Raw genomic sequence first — 12,405 nt, forward strand, 5'->3', positions numbered from 1 at the left:
CTTTCCCTTTTTCCACTTCAACAACTCTGACTCCAACCACTTTTCTCAGTAGCTGCTTGCACTACATCCAAGAAACTTTCGTACAAACTGCTTTTTGAAATTGCAAAGTTGATCCTTTTCATATAGGTGGCAAATACATATAAAAGTTCACATTACTCCCATAAGGGTAATCTCTAGCATCCCCCTCTTTTCCAGGGAAAAGAAAAAGTTCTCTAAAGTATTACTGACTTCAGCTCAACTTCAGAGGGAGGGGAACTCCCCCCCGACTCAATACATACAGATTAGATTTGTTAGGTCTTTGGCAATGTTCCTCTCAACATGTGATCTGGCATTAGGACCTTCACCACATCCATTGGGACATTCAGGATAAAATCTTTGCAAACTGGTGCCCATCACAGAATTATAAAAGGCACTTCACGTGCTCCATCTTCTCTACATCTAGCAGCCTGGGAAAGTGCAGGCTACAAACCAACAACCTCTTTCTCATTCATCTTTCAAGAGATAATTATATGACAGAGCATTGATTTGTACAAATGCCATCTAACACAAGTAAAATGCTTCCAACACTTCATGTGTTAATGGCACCACTAATAAGCATAAGCGGTGTAGCAGAACCAGTGCCCCATGCTGCAAAACACAATTCCCAGGAGCTACTCATGACCTCACCATTAATCACAGAATTAAGTACTTTGTTAGGAAAGAGCCTTAGCTTCTCCTTTTAGCCTGGCCTAGAAAATTCCTGCTTAAAGATACATGCTCTTTTATCAAGAGACTTACGCTGACCTTACAACTTGCCCAGAATAGTTCCTAATAGTTTATTAATAAAACACTGATTTGCTTTCCAGTCATTTCAAGTGCTGTTTGAGGCCTTTTCGTAATTGGAAAACTAGGACATGGAAGTCTTGTCCCCAGTGTCATATATTTGGCTGAAACATCCAGTACGCAGAGACATTTTTCTGTCCTCCTCTCACTTACTGGACTGGAAAGTCTACTTCCTTGCAGCATTCATCCCTGTAGACATCATAAATCAACAAAACCCATTGGCTGCTTTGAATAGGACTGCTCATAAATTGCCAGTCTACACTTTCATGTGTGTTGCGCAAAACAATAAAAATTATTGAAAAAAAAAAAAAACGCCCTTAACAAAGTCCTAAAGAGAAAGAAGATGAAAGGAAGTCTTTCATTAGAGACCGGAAAACCTTTAAGGACATGTTAGTAAGAAGTGACACTAATGCAGCCACAAGATGAACTGAGGGTGAGTACTAAAAGTTCCTTCTGCCAGGAGATCTATTCTATCACAGACAGCTTGTATGTGAGCCTTTTCACAAGGCTGAGTTTGTAGTTTTGAAACAAAACCATGTTTGCTTGCACAAACTTCTTTTCCACTGCATCATGCTGGCAATTGTATTCCTCTTGATTCACCTTTTTCTTGGTCAAACTTAGCATTATAGGTTTACCCAACTTATTTCAGTCACAGTAACTACAAGGAGGTGAAGGAGCAGAGGCAAAAAGTGTCTCAATTATCTCCAAGGCATTGTTGCTCCCTTTATAATACAAGGCAAATAAAAAGCACCTTTATCACTGTATTGGAAACCTCATTAAACAGTCAGCTCAGATCAGTATGACGAAATGCCTATGACATTAGGGCTCTGTGTCAGTGAAGTACTAGAAGTTCCATCATAAACATAGACTTTTAAAGGTTTTTCTTTGGTTATCCACATGTATGCTGATAGTGCCAGATACAGAAATATCTGCAGCACAGGGGGTTGCTCTCTAAGTTGACATATATTATTGAATACTGTCATCAGAATAATGAGGAAAACCCAGCCCTGTGGTGGCTCCTGATCAAACCACGCAACACAGGTGGCCATAAAATGACAGTCCCTTCCAGAAACATTTATCGACCCTTTCTGCATGGTGTGAGGCCCAAAGTCAGCGCCCCAGGAAGGCCTCCTGGCATCAGCTCAGGCAAAGAGCATGCCCAGGAGCTGAGGGACTGGAGGAACAGGACAGCTGGATGTGGAGACATGCAAGTCCCCAGGGGTCTCCCTGACCAGAGTGACCCATGGTGTCAGGCCCCAGGTATGTGCTCAGGAGACAGGAGCCCCATCAAGAGTTTTATCAAGTCAGGGCACAGCTCAGCTCTGAGGAACTAGTGTCCTCAAGCAGGAAAAAGCAGAATGATAAATGAAAAATAAATAAATAAATAAATAAATAAATAAATAAATAAATAAATAAATAAAAATGCAAATCTGTTTAACTTCAGGGCTTTGTTTGTTTGTTTTAAGCTTTTTGTTTGGAAGATTGCTTTTTTCAAGCCTACCATGAGGGAGACAGCTGCCTGTCAAGGTGGTGCTCACAGAAAAGATTTATCCAGCTGAGAGTAGGAAGAAGAAGAAAGAGAAGTGAAAAAAATAAAACAAAATTTAATCTGCTCCAGCCCAGTGAAACTTCACCAGTTCCCTGGAGGTGAAATTCTGTGTGGGAATTTTTATTATTGTATTTTTTTTTAAGTACAAACAGAGCTTAAAGTGAGCTCTTATTAACAAGCATATCCTCTTGACTGGCTGGAATCATTAACCACAAAAACCACAAGGCATGTACACAGCGAGCCAGTGCTTTTTCCAAGCATTTTTTGGCAAAGCAGAGACTGCTGACAGGCTTCATACAATGTGTTTTAACTTCACTTTTGAGCAATTCTTATCACGTCACAACATATCTGGATGGAAAATTATTTCTAAACAAACAAAGTCAAGCAGTTCCTCAGAAACAAAAATTTTGGCAAAAGAAAAGGTTGTCGACCAACAAGCCCTGTGGTCACATTTACTGTGTCAGCAGGCCTTCAGACCCTTGGGAAAGGAGAGTGGGTAGTCCATGTGTCACATACTTCTGGTAAGACCCAGTTTTTGCATTAAAAACTGCCTGTCCCAAGGGTGATAGGTACACTTAAGCCTGAGCAACCGTGTGGGATCCCAGGCACAGATCCCATGCCCCACCTGCATGGTTTTCAGATGCCTTTTGGGTGGACTTAGAGGGAAGGATTTGTTTTGTTTGTTTTGGTCTGCAGGCAATGCTGCTCCACACAGCCTGGATGAGACCATCGAGATCATGCACCCAGACAGACACAAGACAATAATTTTGCTGTGTAGCCAGAAATAGACCCTAAGCTCCTCCAGTGAAGGTCTAACTTTAAAGCCCAGCTCTCTTACACGTTGCCAACTGTGTTTTATAAATACATTTTTAGTCATTGTGCACCCAGACGCTGGGATGGGATAGAGCACTCAGCCTGTAGATAAATAACTATATAACGTGTCTCTTGGCTGGAAATTCCATGAAAGCAGTCAGTGCAATTGCACAAAGGTAGACGCAATGGAGCAACGTACCAAATGAAGGTCAGAATTTGCAAGATGGATGAGAAAGGATATGGCTCCTGCAACAAACATCTAGCCTTGTCTGAGTGGCAGAACTGACACAGACAGAATGCAAATGTTATCCCAATGTCACTGCTTTGTTCAGACTTCTTACTTTTCAGGGAGGAAATATTTGTATTTTACTCCCATCCCACACCTCTTCCCTAGAACAAGTCAAAGGTGGTGTTGCTGTTCATTGCCAAGATCACACATTCTTTTCTGTCCTTTTTTGGATGCTGCTCCCTGTGTGTTGGCAGAATGCCAACAAATTAATTAAAGAGGTAGCTATCTGAGCCTGCCTGAACTTTCACACTAAGAAAAAAAATGTGCTTCCTCTCTTGAAAAGTAGCTAAAATTGACAGCACTCCTAGGCAAAGGCCAGGGCAAGCTCTGGACAAATATTACTTTAGGCTTCCCCAGTCACAAAGTCTCTGCTCACCCTGCTCTCTGTCTGGGTCACACTCACAGAGAGGATGCTGGGCTATAAGGGCCTTTGGACACTTGCAGCATAGCAGCTGCTGCTGAAGCGAGCAATTTCCCCACTGCTAGACCAATTTCTGATAGGTCGAGGGTAGAGGACTGCACATACCATCTGCAAAATTGGCCCTTCAATTGTTGTTAATATTTAGAGAGTATAGCCTTCTAGTAACAAAAAGCCCTCTGCAAAGATCAAGAACTGATGGAGCTGCAGCACTATATTCTGCAATGCTCAAGTTTCTCTGAGATCAGAAACCAGAGCTCCTTTGCTCCAGGGGCTGGTGCACCCTATGGAGAAGGGAAGCACTCCCATCACGGACACCTTAGTAGTTGCACTGAGCAAGGAGCAAAGTTAGACCACTTTGTCTCGCCACACACTAACGGTTCAGTCAATCCAGGGAGGTATCTCCACTCTAGAGAAGGTGTGAACCAAGCTGTCAGAGAGATCAAAGGAGAAAGACATGAGTGCTCCTTAAGAAAAGTACTGTGGTTCATTTCACCCTGCCTAGCACAAATAGAAGCAAGGCTGGGGAGCACTCAAGCCACTCTGGCTGTCAGCAGTTGCATAATTCAAGGGTGCCATGCAAGTCCTAGGGTCCATGTGCAGTCACAGACCATCAGGTATGGCAGAAAAAAGATGGAAGCTGACGTGTTCCTGGAAAGCAGCCTAAGACCTGAACAATAGGAACACCCCAGGGAGTTCCTCTTCCATGGTAAAAGTGTCAAACTGAATACATGCACACTACAGACCCAATAGGAAGAGTGTCACGTGCAGAGGGTTGTGTTATTGTGTGCAACCAGTTGCTTCTGATTAGAAACGTATGCTTTGGGTTGGGAAAACTCACAAAAGACACCACGTGGCATACCTAGTGTTGCATAAACCAAGTAGCATGGGGCTTTGCTGTTGGATCTCATGGTTTCTCTGTCATATCTAAGTGAAAGACACTCCTCCAATTAACAATGAACTAACTGCCCATAAGGATTGCAAATGGCATTAATGTGACTACGCTGAATCTCCAAAGTACATTTCTCTCTCCTCTGATGGAGAGCACAGCATGGGCATTCAACGCTTGGCTTATACAGTTAGAAAGGCCAGAGAGAAATCCGTTTACATCCACAAAAGTGTTATTACACTTGTAAATTAGCTGGCTGGAATGTGATGCACACATCAGCGGGTGAGGCGTCACCGCCAGCCCACGCAGCCCCTGCCCTGCCCAGCCAGGCAGGCGAGGCCATGCCTCACTTGAGTGGGTAGGAGAGAGTAGATGCCTGGAGCAACATACGCCTTCAACACCTCCCTGTGCTTCCTGCTTTTCCCCAGGAAAGCCCACAGAAGCCTCGTGGCAAATAAAGCCGTGAAAACTCTTGCAGAAAAAGCATGAACTGATGAGTGTCTGAGATCCTGGGCACATGGGCAGACACCCACATCAAGGTTTTGTGATAAAAGAGAAGTGATCTCAGAGAGGAACAAGTGGCTTAGCAGTCAGCCTGGAAGCTTTGTCCCTTAGGGGATCAAACTGACAGAAGTAGCAAAATGTCAACTTTGCTCTCATTCTTTTCTCACAGTCGAGCTGATTTTTTTTGTTCCCATTTCTGCTTGCACATTCAGGTCATTAGGTCTCAGCCATGTATGTGTGCTTCTTGCCAAATGTCTGCAATTGCCAGGACTTAATGTTTCTCAACTTGGACAGCAGCGCTGCTGCCTGTCACCTCTTCTTTTGCAAGCAAACATGTTTCTTCAATTTGTGCTGCTCTAGTTGCACTATGAAAGTGGTTCAGCAGTTGATCAAATGATTCAAAAGCCAACACAAGTGCTCATTTCTTCATACCCAAGTATTCCCTTACTCTAGATTAAGAGTCCTAGCCACACGGCATGAATGGACCATGTTACCTCAAAACAAGTAGAAACAAGTGAAACTCATTGCAACTAGGAATGCTTCTCACAGGATGGAAAGATTCAGTCTATAGCCAAACCCAAAATACCAGTTAAAGTACATAGATCTGTGCTCACCAGACTGATATAAATAGTCTTTGATACAAATAGTCCACCTGGACTGAAGACAGAATAAATCTATACAGCCTCACCCAAAAAAATAACTTTGCTGTCTTCCACTTATATTGACAAAGTTTGTACTTTCCTTCTGGTGTGAGCCTGATTAAGACTGTTTGTATTATTTAGTTCATCTGATAAAAAAGGGGGGTGGGAGGAGGAAAAATCCATTTTATTGATAACACCAGGTAAGGTTATCAGTTTTAATGATTAGTTATGCATAACAGACAAAAATTTATGACTCATTTTTTGGGGGAGTTCTATGCCAGCAAGGTCACAAGCCATTCTGACTATAAAAAGAAGAGGAGGGGAAAAATAAAGTTAGAAGAGGAACATCAAAAGGTTACAACACGCTTACACAGAACTGAAAGAAACTTCCTTATCCAGACTAAAGCAATACATAGTTAAATCCAAGTTTATATTCCAAATACTGCAGATTAAGTGATATAAATTCTCGCTTTTTCCACCCATTCACCTATAAGTGGTGAAAATAGTCTAGCTTTGACTTTGAAAAGCATTTGATTTACAGTGTTCAAAGTAACAGATGTGTTCATAAGTTTTTTTGTTTTTGTTTTGTTTTGTATTTTTACAAAACAAAAAGTGGATTTCTGTATTCTATGGAATAGGAGACCATATTTCACTTCCACTGAAAGCCTTTTAGCAAACATAAAGAATACAGCAACTGGAGAAGAGAAGGAGAAAAAAAAAGTTTATACAATCTAAAAGCAGCACAAAAAAGCTACTGACCAGATGAACATTTCTAGGCACTGAACTGAGCATCCCCAGAAACTGAAAACCAACAGAGCATTAGGCAGTGATCTTTAGTGCATGAATCAGCTTAAAGATTTGATGCCAGCTTCAAAACTTGTCTCATCATTACTGGGGCCTGGATTAGGGATGTGAAGAGAGAGCTTCCTTCCCTGGTTCAGCCCTCAGACTATTACCCGTTATTGATTTTTCAGGTAGGCGGTGATGAAGCTTCAAGACAAAGTCCAAGGGCTATCAAAAGAGACTTCAGGGCCTCGGGACAGCTAGTTAAGAGGTCAGGAATGCAGGTGGAATTTTCCTCTGTGCCTCCAGTTGCAGGGACTGGTGAGGTGAGGAACAGGAAGAGCCAACAAATCAGTATTTGGCTCCAAGCCTGGTGTCACAGGTAAAACTTTTTTTTTTTTTTTTAATCATGGGTTGTTTTACAAGACACCAGGCCTGCTGGCAATGGATGTGGTTCACCTGTCTCTAAGGGGGAAAGGGAATCTTTGCTCAGCAGTTAGCAGGGCTCATTGACAGGGCTTTAAACTAGATTTGAAGGGGAAAGGAATAAAAACAGACTTGACAGAGACAAGCCTGGGGGTGGTATAACAATAGTTACAGGATGGTGTGCTAACAAAGTCCATCAATCTACTGCTCCTGTAGAGGTAGGAAACGGAGAGTCATGTGGCAGCAAGGGCACAAGGGACATTGACTGGTTAGAAGTCACAAAACTGCCTGGTAACGGTCATGCATGAATTAGGGCTTCTCACTGGAAAAAAAAAAAAAGTGGCAGGATCACTAGCCCAACTGAAGCACATCTACACCAATGCACGCAGTATGGGCAACATCTTAAATACTGTGTTCAGTTCTGTGCCCCTCACTACAAGAACATCAAGGTAATGGAGCATGTCCAAAGAAGGGTGAAGAAGATGGTGAAGGGTCTAGAAAACAAGTCTTACAAAGAGTGACTGAGGGTTCTTTGATTTGGAGAAAAAAAAAGGTTCAGTTGAGGTCTTACTGTTTTTTACAACTACCTTAAAGGAAGTTGTAGGGTGGTGGGGATTGGGCTCTTCTCCCAAGCACCTAAAGATAAGACAAGGGAAAATGGCCTCAAGTTGTGCCGGGGACATTTAGTTTGGATATTAGGATAAATTTCTTTACTTACAGGGTTGTGCAGCATTGGAATAGACTGCCCAGGGAAGTGGTTGAGTCACCATCACTGAAGGTCTTCAAAAAAACATGTAGATTTAGAACTTGGTAGCATGGTTTAGTGGTAGACTTTACTACTAGCTTAAAGGTTGGATTAGGTGATCCTAGATGTCTCTTCCAACCTGAATAATTCTATAACCGTACTTGTGTTCTGTACTTAGTCCATTCCAACAAAGTCAGGCAGAAAAGCCAGGAGGCCTGCATGGATGAACAAGGAGCCTCCTACAAGGAAGACAAGAAATTGTTCAAGTGTGCAGGGATTAGTTAGAAAAAGTTAGAAAGGCCAAAAACTATCTGAAATTGAATCTAGAAACGGATACCAAAGACAACAGGAAGAGTTTCTGTAGGCACATCACTAACAACAGCAAGGGTAGGGAGAACATGGGCCCCACTGCTGAAGGAGATAGGAGACCTGGTTACACGGGACATGTAAAAGGCTGAGGTATTGAACATGCCTTTTTTGCCTCAACCTTTACTAGCAAGGCCAGCCTTCAAGAAACCCAGGTTCCAGATTCCACAGGAAAAAATTAGAGCAAGGAATATGTATCCTTGGTGGAAAAATATAATGTCATACCTAAGCAAAACATGGGCCCTGTGACACATGAGCGCTGACAGAGCTGTCTGATGTCATTACAAGGCCATTCTTAATAATCCTTGATTAGTCATAGTGGTTGGGAAAGTGGCCTAAGGACTGAAGAAAAGCAAATGTCATTTCTATCTTCAGGAAGGGCAAAAAGGGAACTACAGGCCAGTCAGTCTCACCTCCATCCTTTGGCAGGTGATGGAGCAGCTAATCCCAGGCATGTGAAGGACAGGAGTCACCTGTAGTAGTGAACAAGAATTCACCATGTGGCAGTGGAGCCTGACCAACCTGATAATGTTCTGCAACAAAATGACTGGTCTGGTGGAGAAGGGGAGAACAATGGAAAATATTTGCCTTGACTACAGTAGGAATTTAAACACTATTTCCCATAAGAACCTTATAGACAGGCTGTTCGTGTATGGACAAAATGAATAAAAAATGAAGTGGACTGAAAACTATCTGATTAGCCAGGCCCCTGGGGTCATGATCAGTGGCATAAAGTCCAGTTGGAGGCCAGTGACAAGCAGAGTACCCCAGGGGTCAGTACTGTCTCCAGCCTTTTTCAACATTTACATTAATGATCTGGATAACGGGGCAGCATGCACCCTCAGCACGTTGGTTGAGGGAACTAAACTGGGAAGAATGGTGTGACCTCAACAAGTAGGAGAAATGGGCTGACAGGAATCTCATGAAGTTCAAAGTGAACTGCAAAGTCCTGCACCTGGGAAGGAACAACCCTAGGCACCAGTATATACAGAGGCTGCCAGCAGGTCAAGGGAAGTGATCCTTCTCCTCTACTCAGCCCTGGTGAGGCCATACCTGTAAAATTGCGTCTAGTTCTGGGCCCTCCACAACAAGAAAGACATGGACATACTGGAGAGATGCCACCATGAAAATGACAAAGGGACTGGAGCGTGTCTCCTATTAAGAGAAGCTGAGAGCACTGGGACTGTTCAGGGTGGAAAAGATGAGGCTCAGCATAGGTCTCATTAATGTCCATAAACATGCGAAGGGAAAGTGCAATGAATGCAGAGCCAGGCTGTTTTCAGTGGTGCCCAGTGCTAGCACAAGAAGCAATGGGCACAAACTGAAACACGGGAGACTCCACCTGAACATCAGGAAGCACTTCTTTACCATGCAGATGACTGAGTACTAGCACAGGTTACCCAGATAGGTTGTGGAGTTTCCTTCCGCTAGATATATTCAAAAGCTGTCTAGACACGATACAACAGGTTGTAGGTGGTCCTCCCTGAGCAAGGAAGTTAGACCAGATGAACTACAGAGGTTCCTTTCAATATCATCAATCCTGGCATGTGTTTTTTTTTTTTTTTTTTTGGAGAGAGAGTTACACTTGGCTTTTGAGAGAACATTAACAAATTTTATAATCACAGCAACAGGAATCTCCTTCCAGCGACTCAAATCCATGCAAAGTTTAACAGGAGTACATTGAAGAAAGAGGAAGGGAAGGTTAAAAACATTTATATCAATATCCCCATCCTATATTTCAGTCTTTTCCCTATCAAGATAAATAATTATAAACCAGTTTTATGCTATTGCCCACTCCCCTTTTTGTTTCATACTAAACTACACTCAGTGTAGCACCAAACAATCACAGTACATCAATTCATTAATTTTGTCACAGGGATTAGTGTTCTTGAAAGAACATTGTATATTTTGGCATGGTTTAACCTGCTGCGCACTCATCACAGATCAGTATAATTTGTCTTAATCACTGAAAAACAAACTGAGTAATAGATGTGTCCATGCCCTCCCATGGGACCTTCGTTTCAAAGCACTGGAAGGTATCCATCTGTGACTCCTGTATTTTTATGCACTGAGCAGTTTTGGAAAAAAAAAAAGTATTAGTAATCCAGATCCACTGCCTGCTTATGCAAGACATGAACAGAGTAATAGAGTGAGAAAATGATGGAATAGAAGAGACGGAGGATACTGAGGAACAGTGCTGAAATACAGTAGCCTTTCAGTTCTTAGGACTTTTGTGCTAGAAGAGGCTTAATCACAACATCAGTGCATTTCTCCAAAGACCAAACCCAAGAAAAATTTGGAGTATTTATTGACATAGGACTCGATAGGATACATACTGCAAAAGACTATTCAGATCTCTAGATGCACTGAAGATTCGCTTCAGCTGGTGTTTTAAAGTTATGTTCGGTTACCTAATACCTCAGAACTGTCCTAATCACATAAGACAGGAAACAATTTATGAAACACTATGGATACACCTTTGAAATCTTGAACTTAGTTTTGAAGTGATTTTCTTTTACTTGGAATTGGACTTCACACGCAAATTATTTCAATAGCTTTGTTAATGTAGACAAGATTTCTGCTTTGTTTGATATAAGAGCAGCTTTTGGAGTGTTTGCCTATGATGAAATAAGCCTTCAGAAGAACATGAAAAAAAAGTACATCTTTCTCGTGATGTTAGTGCAATCATAGATGCTTTTGTGCTTCATCGGGATTTTACTCTCAGAATTCTTCCAGTACTGTGCTTCAGTGCATAAGAGTAACTTGTATTGACTCAGAAGGATTTTCCGCTGTGCCCTCTTGGCTCTTTGCTACTGTGAGTTGCATCAGGCATTCAAAGTTTTTGAAAAGTGAAATGCCTTCAGCAATACTCAGAATCATCAGTATCTCAGGAGAGAATGAGCAATTCCACTACAACATAATTTGAGTGAGAAACATTATATTGCTGAAATATTATCACAAAGCTGACTTACTTATCAAGTGTTACTTCTCAGAACTCATACATAGTATGGCATTTTTTTGTTTGGTTGACTTTGTTTTTTATTTTGTTGTTTGGTTTTCTGGTATAATGAAGCATGACTTCCTATAATTTCTTCAATTAAATTCTGGCTTAACTGGAAAAAAAAAAAAAAATCAAACTTGTACAAAAAATTGCTTTGGAGGTTAGTGTCATATACCAATTTTTAAATTCTTACAATATGACTAAATAGTTAACTCTTTTTGTAGTCCAAACAATGGAGGATTTGAGAAGAGGGAGAGCAGTGTCTAGAATGCTAATCATTTTAAATCATCTGGTATGCCTCTTATGGCTTATTTCTCCAGTGTGAAGTTCAAGACTAGCAGTGCATTATAGGTATATGCACACACACAACCTTGTAATGCAAACGCTTTTTAAAACAAAGGGAGATGTCAGAAAGACTACATTCAATGCCAGAGGGACTACCCAGAAACTTGCAGAGAAGACAGCTGAACAGAACCTAATACACTTCAGAAATTAAAGCAGATAAGTGTTGAATTGCAGTTATGCAACAATGTGCAACAAAACCTCAGTGAAGTGATAGCTGTGCTAACAAATGTACAGAAAGAAAAAATCCATTATGAAATAACATAGCAGAGCACACCAGGTACCCCCATCCAAGTTGACACCCCAGCAAGATGCGAGCAAGAGCTCTCTCAAAGAATAGATGGGATTCTACCAGGTTTGGCTGAAGCCAAAAAGAAAGAAAGAAAAAAAAAAAAAAAAAGCAGAAAACAAGTTTAAAAATGCTCTACTTCAGAGTAGGAGGCAGAGAGAGGGTGGTCTGTTTTTTTGTTTTTGTACTATAGAAATGAAAAAGACATGTTTGGAAACTGAGTGATAGCCTCCATGTTCAGGCGTACAGGGCACTAAATATATGGATGTCAGTTAAAACGCACTGTACGAAAACCTGGTTGTTTTTTTTTTTGTTTTTTTTTTTTTGTATGCTTTATTTTTAAAACACATACAAAATAAACAACAAATAACAATACAGGACATTTTCTTTTCCTAATGGAAAGAATCAAGCAAAGTCTCAAATGCCTGTTTGAGTTACAAGAGTTACAAGAGCTGCTGTTACAAATTACAAGAGATGCTTCTGAGGCATTACCAATAGCCTTACTTGAACATCTTCTGTTGACACATT

General features: G+C 41.4%; 1 protein-coding gene across 4 annotated transcripts in view; it reads right to left on the reverse strand.

Moving 5' to 3' along the window:
- The window catches only part of LOC311430409 (uncharacterized protein), a 237,439-nt gene that overhangs the window by 197,334 nt on the left and 27,700 nt on the right, over positions 1-12,405 (reverse strand). The gene's annotated exons all lie outside the window — the stretch shown is intronic.

The sequence above is a fragment of the Aythya ferina genome (assembly GCF_964211825.1).
Source record: "Aythya ferina genome assembly, chromosome: 1".
Lineage (NCBI taxonomy): Eukaryota > Metazoa > Chordata > Aves > Anseriformes > Anatidae > Aythya > Aythya ferina.